Source organism: Antedon mediterranea, chromosome 3 (genome assembly GCF_964355755.1).
Source record: "Antedon mediterranea chromosome 3, ecAntMedi1.1, whole genome shotgun sequence".
NCBI lineage: Eukaryota > Metazoa > Echinodermata > Crinoidea > Comatulida > Antedonidae > Antedon > Antedon mediterranea.
The window spans coordinates 33,606,588-33,632,956 of record NC_092672.1 but is presented as its reverse complement, the minus strand read 5'-3'; the positions used below and the strand labels follow the sequence as shown (position 1 = coordinate 33,632,956).

The 26,369-nt window shown below is 32.5% G+C and overlaps 1 protein-coding gene across 1 annotated transcript in view; it reads right to left on the bottom strand.

Annotated features, from left to right (window-relative positions):
- Positions 1-5,796, bottom strand: part of LOC140043894 (neuropeptides capa receptor-like) — a 28,504-nt gene extending 22,708 nt beyond the window's left edge. Inside the window, exon 1 of the mRNA XM_072088370.1 lies at positions 5,590-5,796. The gene's annotated coding sequence lies outside the window, so the exon portion shown is untranslated. The remainder of the gene's footprint in view (positions 1-5,589) is intronic.
- Between the last annotated feature and the right edge of the window lie 20,573 nt (positions 5,797-26,369).

The following is a 26,369-nucleotide window of genomic DNA, read 5'->3' as shown; positions in this document are numbered from 1 at the left end:
CGCGCGAACAAATTCGCCTAGTGGAAAATAGGCTTGGATAAACATCAATTTTCCCGAATGTAACACTATTGTAGCCTAGATCTTTCCAGTAATTGCACAGATCAGGATCTTACTAATCATTTAATTTGCTATCAATGTATTCATATAAATAAACCACACTAGCATAAGCACAATTAAGTATTATTATCTCTAAACCAGAAGATGCAAGGTTACTGTAGGCCTACCTAAAATATGTCTTGCAACCAATTCCAACAGTGGAAAGCGCGCAATTTTTTACCAACCGAGTCATTTGACAGTTGGAAGCGTCGTTGTTTCTGCACGCTCTGTAGCATCTTTTAAAAGAAGATTGGGGACTCAGAATTAAATAAAGGGGCGAAGCTAGCATGTACATCACGATTACGTTTATCAGCACATGCTTACTGAACATGCAGCTAAAGAATTACGAATTTTGTTACATAATTGGGAAAATGCTTTTAAGAAAGAAGAAGAAAATAATAATAATGTTCAACTAAATTATGGATCAGAAGACCAAAATCATCAATAAAAGTATAAAGTTCAGGAGCAATGGTCGGGAAAATAAATCGATACTCGAGTTGGTTCTGTTGATAATGACTTTCGTATTAGTGTTTACACCAATATACTCTGTAGGCGGTTACCTTCAAATTTCCAAATTCATCGTTTACATTTTTACCCACAATGCTTATCCTACCTTAGTCTATCCATCCACAATGCATCGTTTTTTATGACGACTTTCAAAGCATCTTATAAGAATGTTTTATACACAGACTGCTAGTTTTTGTTTGTAATATAACGTGCTAGGACTTGTGTTTCAATTTGTTAAATAAACCTCTTGTGAAAGATAAACAAAATGTTGTTCCAGATAACTGTCAACTTTTTTGAATACAAAAAATACTTGAAGACAGCCGCCATCCGACTGTTGTATGTTTGTGGAAAAACTAAAGGAAGTCGAACGCAGTTAAGAAAAATGATAAATTGCTCGACAGCCTATAATTACATATAAGTGAACATATTGACACAGGGTGAAGTAATCAATTACAAAACTTAAGCAGTTAATTTTATCCTCAGTTAAAAAAATAATATTTATTCTTACCAATCATATTAACACACGCGCGCCCAATATTGTGTGTCCGGACGGCTGATGTTTCACATTATATAATTCCATTGAAATGTCAGTTTCTTTACGCTTGGTTCACCCTAATTTCACTGGACCAATTAATTATCACGTATAGCCCTAAATCACTAGTGAAAGTTTTAAAGGTTTAATAAATCATGTGTCACATGAATAGTAACCACGCGCGAAGCTCGCGTGGTACAGACGCGAGCTACTGTCTAATCTCATTAATTTAAAACATTTACGTTGGTTTATTGTCTAAGATGTCTTATTTAATTTAAGACATTAAGTCAAGTCAATTTGAAATATTGCTTTTATTTAAAGTGCATTTGTTGTCTGTGTGTTTGTTCTTTATATTATTTGAAAGTGATATATTTATTTTTGATATAGAATGTAAACACAAGTTTATTACTTGTAATTATTTTAATAAACCAGAATTAAATTGAATTAAGGGTTCGTACATAACACACGTACCGTTTTAATTACGGTACGTAACATAAACTTACTAACTATACTATTACAGGTTATTCAAAATAGGATTAAGATTAGAAAATAACTGTAAAGTATAAAAAACGAAAGAAAAATACATATTTTTCGTTTAGAAATTTTAAACAAGTGAGATGGAAAAAGCAGCACTCAAATGTATATTTAACCATACTGTTTCAAATGTAATGGATATTTAAAGGTTATTACAATCATTTATACTTTAAGACGAACACATTTCCTTGCAAAGAACCAATAAATAATTCCTAGTATGTAAATACCGGGACCAACAGACTATCATTTGAAATAAATGCTTCGAAACCGAAACGAATAAAGGTTAACTCTACAGTAACCAATGTTAAAGTGCGCATCCACATTTACAACTCAGAAGTTGTTGCGCGCGTCCATAAATATTTATTGTCAACACACAAAGATGACGCGTGTCCGTATACATTGATTGTCAACCCAAAGTTTGACGCGCGCGTCCACATTGATTTTGGGGTGATAACACACACCGATTGTTAATGATAGCGTACAAAAAGGTGTACGTACATTTTATATCATTATGTGCGTAGAATTTGTCTAATTTTTGTGTAACTGACAGCATACGTTAGTTTTGTAGAATGACATATGAAATAGGGAAGGCGATTATTAAACAACTAGAGTTTAGTCTTCGAAAACATTAGTTATAAAAATCTTTACAGAACAAAAACCTTGCTACCGGGGTTTATACATGGTAAATACTACTATATTAAATGAACATTCCCCCTAAAACTATCCGCGTTGATTTGTTACTTTATCTACATTCTGATTCAACTAAAGTTAATGTTTCAATATTTCCCTTTAAGGTAAAAAAGAGATTAAACTGTAATTTAAAAATCCTAAATTTAAAAGGTCAACAGAGAAAAAGTCATTTAATGACATTTAAAACTCGCCTGAAATATGCATGCATGGAGACATTAAAACGAGGATAAATATTATGATACAGACGTGCGCACGCAGTATTTATTTTCATTTTTTTAAATTTCATTTCATTCATTTTGCCTCATAAAAATACAATATAAAAAAAAAACATGGACAAAGAACAAGAAAACATCACACAAAACCAGGCACAGACAGGATTCCTAAAAAGCGAACTTAATCACTATCTTTATTTATTTATTTATTTATTCGGTATATAAAAATATATTACAAAACGACAGTCAAGGACTGAAATGAATTGTAAAACAAATGACTAAAAATTAGTTAAAATTGCTATAAAAATAGAAACATACATGAATAAAAAACCTTAAAACATTCACTTATAACATATCTAAAAAAGAGCTAGTGGTGCCTATGGTGTCTATCTATTAGGTCTCCTATTGCACTGATTGTATAAAAAAAATTTAGAATAAAATTTGCATAAACATAAAAATGCAAATAATACTAAATCAAAATAAATTAAAATATATTGCACTACACGCAGACAATTTGCGAGTATCTTGACAAACTTGCATTTGGTCTTATGAAAATAAAATTAGTACAGTGAACAGACATACAAGTTTTCATCCTATTCTAACTTTGAATACATGAGATTAATACATGTAAAAACATAGCGTGCATGTGAATGATTAACTAGTTTAAAGGTGAAGTTCTAGTTTGAATTCTGAGAGTTACTTATTTTCATCAAAACATAATTCTTTTGTAAGCTTGACAAATTTGTTTAAAGCATTGTGTTGGATTGCCATAAGTAAAAACATGAAGTTCATTCGCTTGTGGATTTGTTTAACAGTATGAAACAAAGTCAGACATAGACATTGTAACTTATTCCGTAAAATCAAGTAATTCATTATTGCATGTTGACAATCCTAAAGCTCTGTCTACACTAGAAGAAGATGTTAAACATTTCCTGTTTATTTGTAGTAAGTAAGAATTGAAGAATTGCAAACACTTCAACGTATTCTTATTGCAATGAATTGTGTAGATACTTTGGTTAATTTTATTTTATTTCTGGTGACCTATCTCTTAAGGTTCAATATGTCCTAGGAAGCACGCTATTTCATAAAAATAACTCTCTATTTATGCAGTGTTTGACAGTTTATTGTAAAATGTACACAAGCCGTGCTTGGAAATTAAGAAATGCAATTGTATTACAACTTTGAACTGTTATATTATTTTATTAAAGAAGTGTTTTTAATCGCGTGGAAGCGACTCTATAGTTCACTATGTCGGTCGGTCGGTTGGTCTGTCGGTCTGTCGGTCTGTCTGTCGGTCCGGTATCACTATGCGTTTTATCGCTTTCTGACCTTATCTTGATATCAGTTTAATCTAGCTAAGTCAATTTTTCACAGTATATTCCTTATGGCCAGGAATCGATGTGGTTATGTGTTCACGATGCGCAATAAAAAATTACGCGGTCTACGCACGATTTAACGAAATCACGTTTGTAATCATATCTTCACAACCATGAATCACAATTAAATAAAATTTGGTACTCATAAATGTCAGGGCATAAATCATCATATGGCAATACAATTACGTGCGTAGCGCATGTAACGCATGCGTACGCGCACTTAAAATTTTCAAAATTTATTTTCGATGAAATTAGAGTACGTTTCAGGCAATTTTAAGCGTTTACAAAATTGCCATGAGTGCGCCGATTTTTGCGCGCGCACTGCGCGTTAAATGTTATTGCGCACTCTTTTTGCCCGATTTCTGTTTTCTTGACTTACTTTTCAACTCGAAATTACGTTATACGAGCACGTCAAAAGTGACAGGCTACGCACGTGTAAATTAAAAAAATATAACTGTTTTTAAACATTTCAACATTTTTTAAGCATGTTCAGTAATTTCGGTCAGTTGGTAGGTTGGTCAGTCGGTCGGTAAACACTAAGCACGTGACTGCAGCCATCTATATGGCCTTGTTCTTTTCCATTGCTGTTGCAAAATTAGTAGTTGTATTAGTGTAGTTTTAGTTTAAAAATAAGTTTTGTAATAGCGTCGAGTCCAATTTTATGTCATTATTTTGAATATGTTCTATTTTAGTTTCAGTTTTTATTTTCCATTGTTTTTGTATTAAATTTTGTAATTGGTATGGACGCACCATCTACGTATGTGTGCCACTGTTAAAAAAAGTTGTTCCAAATAAATATTATTATTATTATCAAAACTGATACTGACACTAGCAAAACTGAATGTGACAAAAGAAATGTGATGCGGTCTTATATGAACATGATGATGTCATATCAATACCATACTTTTTCTCTCAAACTAGTTTAAAAGTATAGACAGAGTTAAGCTTGACAAATCATTTGTTTAAAGAATGTTGTTGGATTTTTGCTGTAAGTAAAAACATGTAGTTAATTCGCTTGTGAAAAATCTGTATCTATACAAAACAAGGTCTAATACGAACAGAAGCTGAAATAGCTTATTCCGAAAAATTAAAAAAGCAAATCACGTAAAAATGAGTTATTAGTGTCTGGATCTACCAATCGCAATGGCAAATAAAATAAGCACAAATCTAATAAAATAAAACATAAAGTAAAAAAGCCAAAATGAAAATACAAAGCTTTCTGCTAACGGAACTTTTCTTCAGAATATAAGTATGCGCGCTTTGTAAGGTTTTAGCATTGTACACGCTTTGATAATAATTATTTCTGAAAATCAAAATAATAGGCTTAGGACTACCGATGTGTCAACAGCGCTAGTGCAAATCTTTTCATAGATTTTCAGCTGTGGATATTGGCTTGAAATTATGGTTTATGTAAACAACAACTGCTTTTTTTTTAAATGTCAATATAAACTCTTCAATTAGAAACAACTAATGAGTAATGAATAATAGGAATTATTTCTTTAGGCTTAAATTAGTCGTAATGGTGAAACATTAATTTTTACGAATTTTATTATGAAGTACTTGTTAAATTAAATGTTTGTACAGCGTTGCCTTAAATACACGTTCACACAAATGACATCTTAGTAAACTGACAGATACTTACTTTATTTTTTGCTGAAACAGAGTGCCGTCGTGTGAAACCTCAATCACTACAGCAGAAATCCGTGGCAATGTTTTGTAAATCAATGCAAAATTCCTATATATAAAACAAATACGTCACTTTACAACGTATCACCGTGTAAATTAATGTGCGCCACGCATGGTGCGTGAAGCAAGCAGCAGCTATGCGAGGGCTACTGTTGCAGCAGCAGTTTATTATGATACTGAATGCAGTTCTCAATACAATAGGCTTACAATATACGTTCAATACGGTGACGTCATCATTCGAATGCACCAGTGTTGAGCCAGGATTGATGGAATAGTCGATGATACACAGGGTGATCAGAAGATGTCAGTACTCACAACTCAAAGTAATATTTTACTCTTCTTGAAAAACCAATCCAAAATAAGTCGACTATTGAATATAGGCCTATTCATGTAAAACTGCTAAGTGCTTCTGTTTTAATATGAAATATATGTTTAAAAAATCAAGTTTAAAATGCGCTTTCAGTGCCGTGTTTTATAATATTTTTAATATAATAATATATATATGGGCCTATGGTATCGAACGATGGATTTAAACAATAAAAATACTAATTGAGCACGTTGTGCTATAATGATTACTTTTGAGAATTACAGACACGATGATGATTACAAAAAGATAAATGAATGTACCTGTCAGACTAATCCATTATTAAACCAATATAGATATTAATATAACATTTGCCGTCGTTCTTTAAAAATTGTTTCCTTAAGCCTTGTCTACATTATCAAACTTTATGTGACAAAAAATGTGATGCGCGCCTATACATGAACATGATGATGTCATATCACTACCATATTTGGGTATATCGCTACCATATTTTGGTACATAACACTTTTTTTGTCAAACTAGTTTGATAGTGTAGACAGAGCTTTAATTTCGTATTCTTCCCTGGTACAAAATACAGCATCAGCGAATGTTAATATGTTCACATTGTAATGTTGAATAAGCCTATATAGTTTACAAAATGTTATATTTTATCGGTGTTGCATACTAAGTATTCCTAATTATTTAACTGTATTGGAATTTGAACAATTCTTAAAGATGTATTGTCCTGAAATAATAATGTTTTCAATTGTTTAATATGCCATTTCGATGTTCCGTAATAGTTATTCACTTTGACCAAAAATTGAATTGAAAAAAAACCTTCTTTACGTGAAAAACTGTAATTAATTTAAAGGAAAACAAAGTAAAATTGGCTGCCAGTCAATGGGGTTTTGGTTAAATTTAACAGTTTTTTTCTTTTTGTATAAGTAGGCCTAAAAAGATTTCTTTTTTTCGGTTTTTTTTCTGTGGAAGTGATTACCTTATTGAAACTACAAAATTGCCTATTCAAAATCTGATTTTATTAAACTGAATTTTCATGTTTTGGTTGGTCAATGCATCTTTAAATACTCAAGTGAAACAAAATTTTTAGTTGAAATATAAAATCTACAGTAGGAGATATTATGGATAAGTCTAGATTTAAGCATATTAATGAAATAACTCCACTGTTGAAACGAAGGGAAAATGCATTTTTAAAATATATGGCACTAATTGACGCTATTCCAAGAAACTGGAAAGTTATAGTGGTTGAGAAACCCTATTGTTATATACATAAAGAGGTTGATACAATAGACAAAAATGTTAATGTTACTTCAAATTATACAACTGTCAAACAATTCTATTCCACTTTTACCGATGTAGCATATAAAGCGTGCATACCAAAAGCACAAGATAAATGGGAAAACCAACTTCATAATTGTTTTATTGACTGGAATCTATGTTGGAAAAACAAAGTTAAGAGTATGTTGCACATAAAAAGAGTGGCTTTCTTTAATTTTAAGTTGCTACATAAAATTTTACCAATTAGGTGTAAGCTAAAATTATGGAATTTGTCAAACAATAATTATTGTGAATATTGTAATGAGGAGGTTGAAAATGAAAAGCATGTGTTATTTACATGCAAAGAAGTAAAACATTGCTGGGTAAAATGTTGCGCTATGCTGAAAACATGTTTTGCATTTACTCAGGAAGTTACATGGGAGAACATTTTACTTGGAAAATATGATGTCAAAATTAATGAAATATTTTCCATTTTAACTTTATGTGTTTATAAAAGTAAAGTCAAACACAGACTAGGACTTGTTAAAAAATGTCCATGGTTAATGTTCACTGCGGAGTTAGAAGGTATAATCAATTGTGAGTTTTTAATAAATAAAGAAAAGGCAAAAAAAATGTGGTCAGATATGGACCGTAACAATTTAGCAAGGTATAAAATTAACGTTTATAAAATTGATATTTAGGTAAAGTAAAATTTAATTTTTTTTTTATTGCCTGAAAGAGATAAAAAGAGTTATAAAATAAAAAATTCTGTGGTAAATTATACGTACATTGTTAAGGATTGAAAAACGTGTAAAGAGTGTATAACATAGAGGAAATTTTTTTTTCTTTCCTTATACTATTATATATAAAATGCAATGGTAGGAGTGAGATATCAGATGTACTGAAAGGTACTTAATGTCAATTATATTGTATTGTATCATTACATTATTCATGTGCAATGCATTGTAAACGAACATTTTATTGATGAAGAAATTAAAGTGGGTCGATCCTACATAAGACAAAAAAAAAGAAATATACAATCTGATTGTCTACAAACAGTAAAATACTAAAAAACAAGTTTGGTCATCTGATGATAAGACAGACGGAGAAATAGAGATCACGATTTGTTTTTATGGACATTCTAAGCTGGAACCGAGTAGCGAATGGCGTCGGTCTACTGCTATAGGTTGCTTCTTTCGCGTTTAACTTATATCGTTAATAACAATCGTATCAGTCATTTATAGTCATCTTACTAATTGTTTGTAGAATTAATTGTCTTGTGTCGTCTGGTCACGACTCAATATTATGATGTATTGTAGTATTGACATATCAATTCAATATGCTACATGGTTAAAATAATAATTGAACAATCGTTGAAAACGCGTCATAGATTAATTTAAAAACACGTCATAGATTAATTTAAAAACGCGTCAGATAATAATTTAAAAACGCGTCAGAGATTAATTTTAAAATGCGTCACAGAATAATTTAAAAACGCGTCTTAGATTGATTTTAAAACGCGTCACAGAATAATTTAAAAAAGCGTCAGAGAATAATTTAAAAACGCGTCAGAGATTAATTTAAAAATGCGTCATGGATTCATGTCGGAGAAGCGCTGATGACAGTTTGGTATGTTTTTGTTTTCCACATAATGCATGTCAAATCCTAACTAACTTGTCATAAAACCTATTTTTCAAATTATATTGCACGGCTGCGATGAGTCTGTAGTACACTGCCTGAAAAGTTTATTTACGTTTGCAATATTTTCTATAGTCTTGCTCTATTTGGCGCATCATGAAACACGTGTACGGGCCCACGTAGCTACAAACAGAATTTAGAGTATCTCTATTGTATTATTTTAAAAGAAGTTCATTACCCACTCAGAGAATAAAAAAAATATCAAAATCACAATGATCAAAATAACTCTTTACCGATTTTGTATATTTATGAATTTTTAACGATTTTGTAACATTGTTTTATTGTTTTTATTTTATTTTATTAACTTTTTACTTGTTGTAGGCCTATGTGCAATGTAATTTTGATCAAAAATATAAATTTAAAAAGATAGCAAAATGCCTATATGTACAATTAATTAATGTTATGTTTTATGTGTTTGTGATTTCGAATGTGTAGGATAGGCATGTGCTAACCTACTACATGTGCTTAAAAAACGCATACGCTATGCCAGTCCATTCAGTGGCGTAACGCAGAGGCATGAGGCCTCCAACGATGGAGGCCTCGGGTGTTTTTTACCTTTTTCGACATTATTTTAATGCCTGTTTTTCCTCTGGACACTGCCCAGGAGCCCCATAAGACCCGGGTCCCTGAGTTTAGCCAGACGTAGCTGTTACGTCACTGAGTCCATTGCTTGCAGTGCGTAGTGTACAAACGGTCCTACAATATTCGCGTATCACTTTTATCGTTACAAAACTGTCGGGTATTTAAATCGTGTGAAACTGTTTCTTACAATATGGCATGACGTGAACAAAGAAACAAACGCCATTTTGCCTCCTTCAAAAGTTGTTGTTGTCATGTTAAAACACATTTCTTTCTTGCTTGATTGAATTCAATTTTGAAGTTAATTATTTTGTTCGATTCTTAAGCCTAGGCGACAGCCACAGCTTGTGTATAGTGTTTTGACAATTGGCTATAGTCTGTTGTTTTCTGCTTTATCATTTCTTTAATTATGTGTCAACAGAAATAGAATGATTATTATACAGTATACTGGATCGTTCTATACCGGTATTGTACAAAAGAGGTCGATGCTCACTTTACGTGAGATGAATACGGAAAGAATGTCAATGTGTCTTATTTTATAGTCCTTAACTTGTCCTAGTTCGCGGGCCACAGGCGCCAAATGGTCACTTACCATACCTCAAAAAACACTCAATTTAATGCACATGTTCAATAGAGAGAAATGGCGAACATGCGGTCGTTTATATAGACCATACGGTGATTGAAGCTGAAAAGATTGTTTCCCGTTCCCTATTCAGCATACTTTCGTTGATTTGTAATAATATTAAGAATGCTTGACCCAAATTTTTCTCCCAATCTATCCCGTAATTTTAGAAAAATATTGATTTAAAAACGATAAAAAAAATTAGTTTCTGCCGTTGTCATTCTTCATCACATGACCTTAATTTGACCAATGATGCTCGATATATTTTCATCAGACGACGAACTGCTAGAGTAATAAATAAGTAATTTTACGTTTTAGGGCTCGCATAATATGGTTTAGAAAGGCTTTATAAAGTGATTATTTACAACTCTAGACGCACCTAAGATCAGATAAAGCAGGAGCGTTAAGCTCTGTCTACACTATAAAACTAGTTTGAAAAAAAAGTGTGATGTGCCCAAATATGGTAGTGATATGCCTAGATATGACATGATCATGTCCATATATAAGCACACCACATTTGGTTGTGGCATAACGTTTTATAGTGTAGACAGAGCTTTAGAGCAACATTTTGATACATTCCACTAACTACAACTTAAAGCGAATGTTATTATGTATTCTGCGTATTTCATAATAAACCGCTGGTTATGTTTCGTATAGTTTATGTTGCAATACTTTCTGATGTATTTAAACTTTTGTTTATAAATTTAAAATTTGTATTTATTCAGGCAGATTAGATTTTAAGAGCAGATCACCAGCCAAATCAATCAATCAATCACAAGAACAAGAATGAAAAATAAGCCATGTAGATAGGTCTAGGCCTACAACGAAACAGAAATAAATATATCGGTGTAATTGAGAGTGCCACATTCCAATTATAGGCAGATACAAATTCGGATCCAATTTCGGATCCAAATTCGGATCTAAATTCATTTCACAATATTTTGGCTCCACCACTGCCAATTGGTTCGTAAGCATGCGCAGTACTCCCACAATTCGAATAGTACAAGCGCGTTGGCAGAAATATCACGTTCGTTATTAACAGATTCGAAAGATAAAATGTAAAACACATTATAAAATTTAATTAATTTTGTGAGAGGTCGATGGTCTACAGGGAAAGATGGTTTTCGGAAAGAAATGAAAGATTTGATTGATGGTGATTTAGATTAATATTATTTCATTAAATATAATATCATTCCAATGCATCATCCTAAATATCTAATTTTCTAACTTTTGCATTCCTCTTTTTTCATCTCATCCATTTTGTCTTGGTGAAAATTAGAGAGGATATGTTATATTCCTCCTCTGAGCTTAGATAGCGACGTTTATCTTAATCGCTGTTTATCGTCTTTTATTGCCACGTTTGTTTTAAATATTTAATTAACATCTTCTTTAAAAATGTAATTGAAAGCAAATATTGGTTTTATATTGAAATCAATAGTCTTATTATGTAAATATGCATGTATTTTATCTACTTTTAACACTGTAAGAATCTTATATATTCAATTGTAATAAAATGTACATATAATAATAAGAGAAACCCACGCAAGACAAACAAAAGTAACGTGTTTAAAAGCAGATGTTTGTTGGATATTAATTTACTCAAACGTATACAGTTCTTCTGGGAAATAACGGCTTAACACATTAGAATAAAGATGTATTGTCCCCTTGAAAAATAATTGTTAACATCATTTTTTTTAATATGCCATTTCAATGTAACATAATGGTTATCGACTTTTACCAAAAATTGGATCGAAAAAAAAAATGTATTTACTTGAAAAAAAAAACTAATTTAAAGCAAACAATTGACAAATTGGCTGCCAGTCAATGGGATTTCGGTTGAATTCAACCATTTTGTCATTTTATAAGTGAAACCATTATTTTTTTTCTACGGAAGTGATTAATTTTATTAAAACTACAAAATAACATATTCAAAGTATGATTTAATTAATCTTCATTTTTCATGTTTTTTTAGGACAATACATCTTTAAATGATGGTAAGATAAACAAAAATTGTTTTTTTCAGAATTTGTAGGGACGATAGTGTAAGGGAGGCACGGTGTCGGGAGAAGATGACGGACTATCTAGGCCTATATATTATATCCAATTGACTGGCAGCTTCCTATGGCATCGACCATTAAAGTAGGCCTACATCAGTAATCTAGGTCTTAAGAGGCTAAGATAATGTTACGAGCATTTTTATGCCATTTGTTCGATCCGGTTACTTAAGCCTGTTTCCACTTTAGGCCTATGTATTCGCGCCAATCCATGTTTCTGCAGACTGAAACAGTTCATTACGACGCGTCACACCTTAAGAATATGACTAATGAATATTCGTATATTTGTTGACGTTTCATGAGGGTTCCCCAACTTATGTACGAAAAGAAATATCGCTCGCAGGTTTACTCAAACTACACGAACTTCATTCTCCACTCAGCACTTTGTGTAGCTCGTGTATAATAAATTGTATTAAAAACACATAAAAATAATTAAGTAATAGAGTGGATGGTTCTTATAATTACTTTACATTAAAATTTATGTTTTTTTGGATAAAAGAAATTCAAAGGAATTTGTATTTACATTTAAAAAAAAAAAAATTAATTGAATCTTTAAATTGAATTTACATATTCATTTATTTGGCCGTTGAATAAAGAATATTTGTGTTTAATATTATAAATCTGTCTCTTGAAAAATTAGAAAGAGAAAATTCGAAAAAGAATGTCATTTTGTCTAATGTCAATCATTATAGATATTAAACATTACAAACAATGATCGTAAAACGGGTCATGCTAAGAGGGGTAATTTTCTGAGCGTGCGCAAAAAGACCGACAGCTGTGTAGTCGAGTGGCGCGTCGTGGAAAAGAAATCTTTACTAAGTTACTTTATGAGAAATCAAATTTAGTGTTAAGTTAAAAAAAAATTTAACGAGACGGGAAGAAGTACATTAGTTTTAATTATTTGGGGAACAAAATGAATCAATGGTAAAAGCATTAAAAGTGAACTTTTCGAAAACATCAAACATGAACAGAAAAGCATATCGAGCATCATAAATCTTTAGACAAACCAAAGTAAAAAATTAGGTTAAAATTAGGAAAAAAAAAATTTTTTTCTTTTACTAAGCATACATAAATATTGGTCAGTTGAAAAAAAAGGAGATTACATAATTTCTTGAAACATGATAAAACTAGGAATTATATCTCATTTTAAAATCTCAGTTCAGGGTAGCTGATGTGCGCTAATAATAAAATACCATGGATTATAAAGCGTCTAATGTTGTTAAACCTCAAGCGTTATACATATTATTACCCTGGTCATTTTTTATGAAACACGTAATGCAGTTAGTAATCAGCTAAAAGTTGTGTGTCTTTACCTTACAGGTACGCATTTGTACATCTAGCTAAATGAAAATGTAAGTAGTGTAAGAATAAAAGCAACGAGCCGGCGTTGGATTGACCCATAATCTCACGTACCGTAGTCCAACACACTGCGCCACACGCAGCTACCATATGCTCAGTTAATTACTTCAAACTAACGACACTGAGTCGTTGAAGTCATCGTTTTAAATGTTAAACTTGGGACATTACAAAGATTGCTTTTAGCAGTAAATGTGAATGTAAATGATGTAATTACCGGAGAACATTATTGTTAGGAGACGAATACAAAATGAATGTTTGTCATTTTAAAGCTACTTACAGAAACCCACTGTAGCCCTACACAATTACAATATTAACTTTAAATACTTTTATTTACACAATTCACAATTACAATGTGCCATAGTACCAACAGAAGCGGGTGCTTGTCAGTTTGGATACAGTTAACATTGAGGAAAAAAGACATAATAATATCAATCAATCAATTCGTATTTATAATGCGCCGAATTCTTCCCAAAAAGATAAACGCCAGAACCGCTAGCACTCGTAAATTTGTTGGAATCAATATAATTTCAGATGCCTTTAAAACAAGTTTGTAGATTTTGATTTGATTGATTTTGAATATGGTAAAATCACGACCGGTTAGCACCTCCGGTGAGACACTCCGTGCAGGGGGAGGAATTTCCCCTTTGTGTAGTTAAGCGCACATAAAAGTGTCCGCCACAGGAGAGGTATAACAAACAGGTTTTTTATTATTACAGATGTTCATGTTTTATTGACATTTGACCCAGTTACTGCCTTCAAACAGCTTCCTTACACTCCACCTTAATTTGAGGCCAGTGCTATAATGACTCAATAGGCTATATTAGAAAGATAACAGCCCATGGATATAACGTATATGATTCGTCCGTCATGAACTGTGCACTTACAAGCCTGGTTAAAAAATTTCCCACGCTAGGCGTCTGCACGACGCTTTAATATCGAGTGTTTCATTTTCTAGTGAAATAGGTGTTGTTGTGTTGTAGTCGCTTGTGATAAGCCTACGTCAATCACTAAACAGTACGCGTGACCTGCGACGAGGAGGACGAATTAAAGAGGGAAATGCAAATGGTGTGTACCACACGCCATCTAGGCCTACATTGGTTTTACTTACCGTCAAGTTGTGAATTTGTGATTGGATTGGAAGCGTAACCTACGTTGTGCATTTTTAGTCGCGTGGAAGCGACTCTATAGTTCTCTATGTCGGTCGGTTGGTCGGTCTGTCTGTCTGTCTGTCTGTCGGTCTGTCTGTCGGTCTGTCTGTCTGTCTGTCTGTCTGTCGGTCTGTCTGTCTGTCGGTCCGGTATCACTATGCGTTTTATCGCTTTCTGACCTTATCTTGATATCAGTTTAATCTAGCTAGGTCAATTTTTCACAGTATATTCCTCATGGCCAGGAATCAATGTGGTTATGTTTTCACGGTGCGCAATAAAAAATTACGCGGTCTACGCACGATTTAACGAAATCACGTTTGTAATCATATCTTCACAACCATGAATCACAATTAAATAAAATTTGGTACTCATAAATTTCAGGGCATAAATCATCATATGGCAATACAATTACGTGCGTAGTGCATGTAACGCATGCGTACGCGCGCATAAAATTTTCAAAATTTATTTTCGATGAAATAAGAGTACATTTCAGGCAATTTTAAGCGTTTACAAAATTGCCATGAGTGCGCACATTTTTGCGCGCGCACTGCGCGTTAAATGTTATTGCGCACTCTTTTTGCCCGATTTCTGTTTTCTTGACTTACTTTTCAACTCGAAATTACGTTATACGAGCACGTCGAAAGTGACAGGCTACGCACGTGTAAATTAAAAAAATATAAATGTTTTTAAACATTTCAACATTTTTAAACATGTTCAGTAATTTCGGTCAGTATAGTTCACTATGTCGGTCGGTCGGTCTGTCTGTCTGTCTGTCGGTCTGTCGGTCTGTCGGTCCGGTATCACTATGCATTGTAGCACGCGACTTAATGGCTGTTGGCCTTGTTTTTACTCATTTCTGTACGTGTATTTCTTCTTTCATAGCTGAGCTGCTTCAGACGTTGTTGATACGCTGCGTAATGGCGAGTAAATATAAAGCAGGCAACTCGCTAATGAATACTAACAAACAACTCATTAATTTACATGTTGAATAATAAATACTTCAGCTGCTTGGACTTGTTGTCAACGTAAGCATAAACATTCTATATTAGACCATGAATCAAAACAACACTAAAGTTGACATTCAAAAAATAATCATATATTGACAGGCAGCTAGAACACAAGTTTAAGACTATCCCGAAATGTGCATTTTCCTTTGGAGGTTGAGGGTAATAATTAAAAAGTATAATAGAAGACGTAATCAATACACATCGACATAATGCCAGAGAACAGGTGCTACGTGCTATTAAAACAAACGATTACAACGGAAACGCGAAAAACATGGACGTTGAGCCATTCTTACAGTCGTTCAACATAACATAGAGATCTTGTATGTAACTTCGTATAAGAAAGGGCTAGACTTGTGTAGGCCTACATGCTGTGGCAATGCCATAAATAAGTATTACTATTAGGCCTATGATTTAAATTAAAGGAACGTAAACAAAGATCCTAATAGGCCTAATGAATTTGTTTCCAGAAAATATTTCTTTAAGAAGACGAATCTCGCTACTGTACTGTATGATAGGCAAATGGAGTCTCACATTATCACACTGTGTCATAGACCATAAGCCTAACCTAGCCTAACATTAACATAATAGAGGCGTCACATGTGATACATTGTGATATTGTATTAAAGATGATATGATACATTGTATATATGTTGATATACAAAGTATGCCAGTAAAACGCAACGTAAAATGTGTTCTGCTCATATCCACATCTTTTATAATTAAACGTACATACAGATGATAAAATTTCGCTTTAAATGTTGGTTGTGGAATTTTTATGTGTGCACATCAGAATTAATCGTAAATTTAAAATAGATAAATGTTCATGTTAATTCGCCTCCGCAAGATCTATATACCCTTTTGGAATTCATCAATATTTTAAAGTGATCTGGATACGATTGCAAATTACTCATAGAATTTCGGAATGTTTGATTTCGAACTTTCTGTCACGCTTTACCTTAATTAAGCTGTTTTCCAACGTGCAATTCATTAATTTCCAGTAGAAATGAACGATAGATACGTGAGGTAATTTTTGAATAAATGTGTATACAATTTTTTTCAATTTCTAAACAGAGAGGCATATTTTGGTTTACTTTACCACATGTATTAACATATCATGTCTACCGACAATAAACGTATCTGCTGACTGAAACACTCACATTAATGTGGATTGTAACATTATTCTGCTTCTAAATAGTTTATTATAACTCGATTGTTAGTCGCGTGCATGCAACGCGACTCTACAGCTCACTATGTTGGTCGGTTGGTCGGCCGGTTAGTCGGTAAACACCAACTTGAGCACGCGAGTGAAGCCATGTATATGGCCTTGCTAATTAAAGATTTACTTGATCGTTTCGATTTAGCTTTTCGCTTTTTTGTACCTCTATTGAGATCCAGCCACTGATACCAACAGCATTGTCATTTCAGTATATATGTACATCCAAAGGCAAATTACCGGAAAATTGACAATGCTGTGGGTATATCAATAGCTGGATCTCAAAGGAGATACGAAAAAAACGAAAAGCTAAATCAAAACGATAAAGTCAAAAACAGCAAGAAAACTTAGTAGAACTTTCGGGCAAGACTAGCCCTTCATCAGTATATACATCAACTTGATCTTAACTTAACCAAATTGATGTTTTTACGTACAAAGCCGAGGCCTCGCGAGGGTGTTCAAGATTCACTATCCAATAACATGCCTTTCAAGTCTTTGTTTTGTGTAAAGTGTTTTTATGATAACGTTTTTATGATAAACTGTTGTTTTTATATATCTAAGATTCTGTAAATACATTCTAGGAATAGGTAATTCTGCACCAAGTGTTGCAGTGAGAGGAGAATGTGGAAGATTTACTATCCAAATTCAAATTATCATTAATATAATTCGTTACTGGCTAAGAGTAATCCAAATGGATAATGACAAATTTATTAAACAATGTTATGATTTTCAATATAGAAAAGCTCAAAGAAATGAGCAATGTTGGGCCAATGACGTAAAACAAAATACTATGCATAAATGGATTTGGTAACATAGGGTACTCACAACAGGTTAATAATATATATACTTTTATTTCAAATTTTAAACAAAGGCTTACAGACATTGAACGACAGAAATTCGACGAAGATACTAGGCTACACTTTAAGCTCCAATATTACAAGCACATTAAATATAATTTTGGAATTGAAGAATATCTAACTAAAGTAACAAATTACAAACATAGACAAATTATGACTAAGATAAGACTAGGAATTTTAGAATTAGAAATTGAAAAAGGAAGATGGAATTGTATAAATAGAAATGAAAGATTATGCAAATTATGTGCTTTACAATCAATTGAAGATGAATCATTTCACTTTAGTTTGTCCATTTTACTCAGATATTAGAACTAAATATATGTTTTCCTTTTATACAAACAACCCAACTAAATTAAAATATATTTATCTTATGTCTGCCACAAATACTGATCTTATTGTTAAACTTGGAAAATATTTAATTTTTTCATTTAAACGTAGAACAGAATTTTTAAACGCACTCAACTGATATTTATTTAATATTGTATTACATTGTATATTATTTGGGCCAAAGGCCATATATAATAAATGTTTCTTGGATCTCCAAGAAAGAAGAATATACCTTATCCTTTTTAGAAAAAAAAATGTGTACCCATTACACTCTTCCACGATGTAACGTACACTAAATATTGTGCAATAACTGCAATATTTATTCATGGACTATTTTGGAGAAATAAAAGTGGGAAGAACCCATAAAAGACAAAAACAAAAGATCATGACCTTTATATTATTTTTTTTAAATTTTGTTTTGGCGGTTTAGACTCAAACTTTTTTTAAGTTTGTTTATTTGTTTTTTTTTTCTGTATAAAGCAAACATCGAATGGACGTTTGAGTGAGATACTCAACTAACCTTAATACAGTCGTGAGGTAATTTCCCGATTGATCGTAATCAAAACGGTACTGGGTTTGGTCTAAGCGTTCCTGCTCCCAACTCGTCATCCATTCATAGAAGCCTTGATGAAGTAAGTCTATATGGTGGTGGCCATAGAAAGGTCCCGAGAAAACGACTATACTTCGGCTTTAGTCGATAGGAGATTGAAATATTGTTAGATATAGAGTATACGATGTTTGATTATGTGTAGATGTGTGACTTGTTCTAGTATTCAAATGATATTCCGCATGGAGATGAAGATAGTGATTGGGTGTAATGATTTTGTATATCAATTAATTATCCTAAGCTAGGCCTAGATGGTTTGACCCTGAAGGTAAATGCCTCGATTTTGTTTTCAAATTGAATGATGAATACACAACAAAGCGGCTCTGTAATTTAAACACATGCGGGATTGACATTTTCAAATGTACAAACCAAGATAATTTCGTGGGCGTATGCTAATATAGGTTGAGTTTATTAATACATTTAATGTTGACCAACAATTAAGGTTTATTAGATATATGTAATTACAGAAACAAGACGATATATGCATTTTTTTATATTTACAAAGAGTATTCTACTGCTCTCATGACATTTTTAAAATTGTTAACGGACCCTTTTTATGGAATAATTTTACTTAAACATAATTATCGCCAACCTTACTTTCTTTAAAAAATACTTACTTTCTTTTAAAAATACAAATTATATTATATATATTTTTTATATTCATTAGATAGCTATTAAGTTTGCTCCTATGGAATGTATATCTTACTTTTTCTATTAATATACAACCAAAAATCTGTTTTTATGTTTTACCAAGTCTACCAAAAAACCCCTTGCCTGGCAGCCAATTTGACTATTTTTTGCTTTAAATTACAGTTTTTAGGTAAATAAATTTAACCTAAGTGGATAAATATTAAGCGACATTAAAATGGCATATTCAACAACAAGATTTTTAAGAACTATTTTTTTTCAGCGGGACAATACATCTTTGACAATGTACGCTACATCTTCTTTTTCAATCTTATTTTTTATTTTAAGGGCTTTGGGACAATCTGTTGATAGTTTTATCCTTTAAAAAAGCACTATAGGCCTAAAAATATCGACACTGCACTAACATTAACATTACATATTGTCCACTTACGCTTGTCGGTCGGTCGGTCTGTCTATCGGTCTGTCTGTCGGTCTGTCTGTCTGTCTGTCGGTCCGGTATCACTATGCGTTTTATCGCTTTATGACCTTATCTTGATATCAGTTTAATCTAGCTAAGTCAATTTTTCACAGAATATTCCTTATGGCCAGGAATCGATGTGGTTATGTTTTCACGGTGCGCAATAAAACATTACGCGGTCTACGCACGATTTAACGAAATCACGTTTGTAATCATATCTTAACAACCATGAATCACAATTAAATAAAATTTGGTACTCATAAATTTCAGGGCATAAATCATCATATGGCAATACAATTACGTGCGTAGCGCATGTAACGCATGCGTACGCGCGCTTAAAATTTTCAAAATTTATTTTCGATGAAATAGCCTAAGAGTACGTTTCAGGCCATTTTAAGCGTTTACAAAATTGCCATGAGTGCGCAGATTTTTGCGCGCGCACTGCGCGTTAAATGTTATTGCGCACTCTTTTTGCCCGATTTCTGTTTTCTTGACTTACTTTTCAACTCGAAATTACGTTATACGAGCACGTCAAAAGTGACAGGCTACGCACGTGTAAATTAAAAAAATATAAATGTTTTTAAACATTTCAACATTTTTAAACATGTTCAGTAATTTCGGTCAGTATAGTTCACTATGTCGGTCGGTCCGTCTGTCTGTCGGTCTGTCTGTCTGTCGGTCTGTTTGTCTGTCGGTCCGGTATCACTATGCATTGTAGCACGCGACTTAATGGCTGTTGGCCTTGTTATTAAAATAGTTTAATAGTCAAGAAGTCAAACGAGAGAGATTTTGCAAGAACTTTTTTGTTCCTAATATTTAAGGAAAAATATGCACACAATTTGCTCAGAATATTTCTAAAACTGACCTATAAGCAAAATCATTGACTTAAAATAACAAGTTATTTTTTAGCTAAGCAAATTTAACACATGAATAATCATTGCTGATGTTTCGTTGGTAACTTTTCCATTTTACTGTTTTTCCATTTCTTTTTAGAAACATGCAAAATGTTCCAGAAAACATTGATGTCAGTCACTGTACTGTTTTAAAAGTTACTCAAAGTCAGCAAGTTCATATCAGACAGATAGCATAATTATGATGAATGTGCTACTGAACAAACATTAATATCAGTATTCACTACTTAGTGGTAAGTTCGTGGTTAAGTTCCACGACGCATTGTAATTAATCAAAGTACCCAATTGATTAATTAAGTGCAGTTTACATCTTTCCAACAAGTATGTGTATCTTGCTTAGATAAAGCAGTCTCTCTTAGCCAAAGTCTAATGTAACGACAGGATATTGCTCTTCAGAGATCATTTTTTTTTATCTCTGGCTGCGATACGACCATGTCCCGACAACCTCACCCCCGTCTTCCATACTCCACATACTGGGCTGTTTCGCATAAACCCCAAACCTATTTAGGGTGCACATTAGCCCATATTTCGAGGTAAATTGATGGCTGCAACACCCAGCCTATTTTTGGCAAGTCAATTATAATAATATGCTTATATTTAATGCGTCGCTTTTTAGCTCCTCATCAAAGTTCATCGAAGATTCAGAGGAGCGACAATCTCCTCCTCAAAACAAGTCAGATAAATCTTAATGTTTTGCTGTTTTAAAGAGATAGTCTCATGATATAAGGAAAGTAAAAATGAAGGTTTTACACATAGTACATCCCGTATATTATCAAAAAAATTCATGTTTGTGTACGATATCCAAATATCTAAAATCAGAACGACTTTTAAAGTGATTGATTGTAAAGGAATAGCACTATATTGTAAACTTTTCACCCGGATTGATAGTGATATTAAATGTTTTATAGTTATGAAATTACATATAAAAAGACGTCATAGCCGCTTCATAGTAAAAACTTATGAAGGAACGTTTCGAACACCCGATCGTTGTCACGTTTCAGCGTATAAAGTGAATGACTTGGAGTTTAATACGTTTTCACATTTTATGGTCCGTTTTTTAACGTTCTTTTAACATATAATTTATATTATATAATGTTGATGACGTCTTTAAAATATTAGCAATTCTGATCATGTATTAGATAAGAAGATTATAAAACGTGCTTGGTATAGATAAGTATGGTGAGTGGTTTCAACAGAATATTTGACACTACAGTTGAATAATATTCTTAACAACGGAAAAAAAATGTTGTTGGTCGTTGAAATACCCGCCAGATAAATCGTAACAGGCAATTTTTATTTATTTTTTATTTGATTTATAAACTTACATGGATGATGAACCTCTATCGGTACGTATAGTCTACCAATCCGATATTCGTTTTCATTTCAATATTTGTTTAATTAGGCCTAAAGCGCAAAAGATCAGCGTGTCTTAAGTTCCTGAGAAATTCGAGAACAGCACTTTTTAGTCGCGTGGAAGCGACTCTATAGTTCACTATGTCGGTCGGTTGGTCGGTCTGTCTGTCGGTCTGTCTGTCTGTCTGTCGGTCTGTCGGTCCGGTATCACTATGCGTTTTATCACTTTCTGACCTTATCTTGATATCAGTTTAATCTAGCTAGGTCAATTTTTCACAGTATATTCCTTATGGCCAGGAATCAATGTGGTTATGTTTTTACGGTGCGCAATAAAAAATTACGCGGTCTACGCATGATTTAACGAAATCACGTTTGTAATCATATCTTCACAACCATGAATCACAATTAAATAAAATTTGGTGCTCATAAATTTCAGGGCATAAATCATCATATGGCAATACAATTACGTGCGTAGCGCATGTAACGCATGCGTACGCGCGCTTAAAATTTTCAAAATTTATTTTCGATGAAATAAGAGTACGTTTCAGGCAATTTTAAGCGTTTACAAAATTGCCATGAGTGCGCATATTTTTGCGCGCGCACTGCGCAATGTTATTGCGCACTCTTTTTTCCCGATTTTTGTTTTCTTGACTTACTTTTCAACTCGAAATTACGTTATACGAGCACGTCAAAAGTGACAGGCTACGCACGTGTAAATTAAAAAAATATAAATGTTTTTAAACATTTCAACATTTTTAAACATGTTCTGTAATTTCGGTCAGTATAGTTCACTATGTCGGTCGGTCGGTCTGTCTGTCTGTCGGTCTGTCTGTCGGTCTGTCGGTCTGTCGGTCTGTCTGTTGGTCCGGTATCACTATGCATTGTAGCACGCGACTTAATGGCTGTTGGCCTTGTTTTATATAAAGCCGATTTTCCACTAGGCGAATTTGTTCGCACGAATCGAACGCGTCAGCTTATACGCATGCGTAATCATGTTTCCATCTTCCAAATCCCTCTCTCTTAATAATGTGAACAAAACGTGGAACGCTTTATAAGCGAAATGTAACACCGGAATACAGTACGTACATTTTTGACAATTTTAAAGTATTTGGGGCATAACGTTTTTAGAACAGCACGTTATAGTTATCAATAAAATGTGCAACATGTACAAGGGGAGAACTGCCTGAACAAAACATGTTTTTACCCCTCAATTGTCCTGGTTTTGCTTAGCCATAAATCTGTCATTGATCGTAAAGATGATTTATTTTTAGAATAAAAAAAAGTCAATGTTTTGTAGCGTGTGTTAAAGTATTAATAAGTATTAGTATATGTTGTTGTTTTGACGTGCTGAGAATAAAAACAACTTAAAGATTAAGTAGACCTTTAATTTGTATAGAAATTGTAAATGATTTATTACATAAATATTACGTTTTTTCTACATCTTTTAAAGTTACAGTACAGTTTTTTTTTATCTTTTGTGGTAGCCACAACCTTTATTCATCATTCAATCTTTCATAAATATATTACAATTGTTGTATATAGGTTCTACACTCATTTCATATAATATATAATACATTTCCGTTTCCTCAGTAGTTTTACTTTTTTTTTTCTATTAACACGTGTTATTTTCAACATCCTACTTAACATCTAATATTCAATTAACAATGTTTGTTTTTTCTTCTGATTAGAACAATTAGTTGTATTCATTTCGTAACCTGTTCTTATATAATTTCTACTAGTACTGATTTCTTTTTTGTATACATATAATCTATTCTAACCCTTTCTCATTCTCTTAGCATTTTTTTCAACAATAACAAAATATTAACATTGCTTTTTATTTTGAATAAAAAAATATTTTCATTTAACATTGGTTTTTATTTTAAATAAATCCACTTTTCAACAGAGTTTCTTTTGCCTTATTGTTACATAAAATTTACTTGAAACATAGCGAATGTTGCATGAAATGTTAGTGAGTCCAAGATATATGATGAACCATAAAATATTTAACTACATAAAATGTCGTATAGTATGTTCCCAATCTTAGTACAAATATTGCACATTCCTTGTGATTAGTTCATTATGAAAGACATTAATAAGATTGTTTTTATGGTTACTGTGTTTAAATTTACATATTGAGAATTTAGAAATAAAAATAATTGTATTTATTTATTTACAATTCATTCTTTGTGCGTAAAATCCAAACATGACAATGTTCTAACTCTATATTTATCATTATATTTCGTCTCAGTTCATCCCATAAACAGGAGACTCTGGGACACAGATATAAATAATGTTCTATATTATCTATCAATTGTGCATTAGGCCTACAGAAGTTACAAAACTGATCTTCAATTATTCCTATTTTTTCAGTAAAATGTTTGTTGGGTAACAATTATTCAGGATTTACAGTTACAGTACAGTTATTTCTTTAATGTTCAGCCATTTGTTTCCCGAAATCGTACTATTTGTTTTTCTTTTAAACAATCAACACTGAGCATGAATAGCGTACGTGACATCGGATAACCGAATTCGTGCTCGGTGTGAAACCACGCTCAACGCTCGCTTTTCTCAGAGCGCTGGACCGAATCCGGGCGCGATGTGAAAGCATACTTAGAGGTTGAGTTAGGTAGTGTTTGACTGGTGCATGTGTACAGTTTCACTCAAGTATTGACGCAAAGTGTTGTATTGTGTAATCACAAGTGGGAAAAACCGACGACATCGCAGGTTTTATTTCACGGAGGCGGAGGAAAACACAATTGTTAGAAGGGTATTTGCTTACGTTGCGTAGATTGCGTTACGTTGCGTCGCCAAGCTTTAGAATCACACTAAACAAACATGTCTATATAAATAAAAAATGTATAACATAAATGATTACAGTATAATTACATTACGTTATAAATCACCAGACGGCGGCTAAACAGATTTTCTTAATCTGACTGTTCAAAATCTAATAATCTTTCTTTGGTGCAATTACTGATGATAAAACATGAGTTCCATAAGCAAAGGTCTCACAATAGCTTCAATAAGCCAATTTACACTAGGACGATAACGATCGACGATAAATAGATAAACATAAAACAAAATAAATTGGAAAAGTGTTGTCATTGATGAAAATAATATTTTTAAGATCAAATGACGTCATGTTCACTAATAACAATAACATCGTTGTATTGCCACGATACCATTGCTTTTACTGATCATGACGTCATTTTATTAGACATGTGAAAATAAAAATGTAATTTTCATCAAAGGCAGCATGGTTCTCCTATAATTCAAAGATAAAAATTGTTTAGATTTCCTTTGTTTTATGTATGAAAAATGCATTTTTATCTATTTATCGTCGATCGTTATCGTCCTAGGTGTATGAAAGCAATGTTCGCATTTATACCTTAATCGACTACGATAAGAAAGTTTTACTCCAATAGGAATTTAAGAATATATTTAAAAAGGGGAACTTAAAGATGTATTGTCCCTTTGTCAAATTCCAAAAAACTAAATATAAAAAGATTGCGAAAAAAAGTGGATCATTATGAAGTATCATAATAGTTATTAACTTTCACTAAAAATTAGTCGAAAAAAAAATTACTCAACTGAAATACAGACGTTTTTTGGTTCAAACAATAACTTTGACTTCCAAGTCAAAGTTTTCGATCAAAACATATGTTATTAAATGCAATGCGCTTATTTGGCTACTCTGTATGCATAATCATAAAACTTCCTCTCGATCATCTTTGTGAAAACACCTTCTCAACCGTGACGAGTTGTAAACAATCCTAATTAGCATCATGCATAATGTATACTCATGGTTTGAAATCTTTGTTTACTTTCGCTCGCGACTATTTTCCAGACGAAATGTAATAAAATTAATATAGCTGTTAATTACGTAAAATTGTTGTTTTTGGCTCGAATTTTCGACTTAAAGTGAATAACTTTAATATTACTTTAATATGGCCAATTAAAATTTAGTATATTTTGACCTTCATTTTTTGTGTGTTTCAAGGGACAATACATCTTTAAGTAAAGTTTATTTTATGGAGCAAAGGGGTGGAAACTTAAATATTCATTAAAGCACTCTATGGTATAGCATTTCATAGTTTCATTCATTAAAGCTTGGTTTCCACTAGAGACGCAACACAAGGACGTAACGCAACGTAAGCGAGTTGACCAATGACAAGCGACAGTTTAAATATTTCATTGCTTTTTTTTTGTCTTGTGGGTTGTCGTCCCACTTTTATTATAATTCTCTGTTTTATATGTATATATATATTATATATAAAAATAAAGGTATACATTTGTAACAATTATTATTTGCATGAA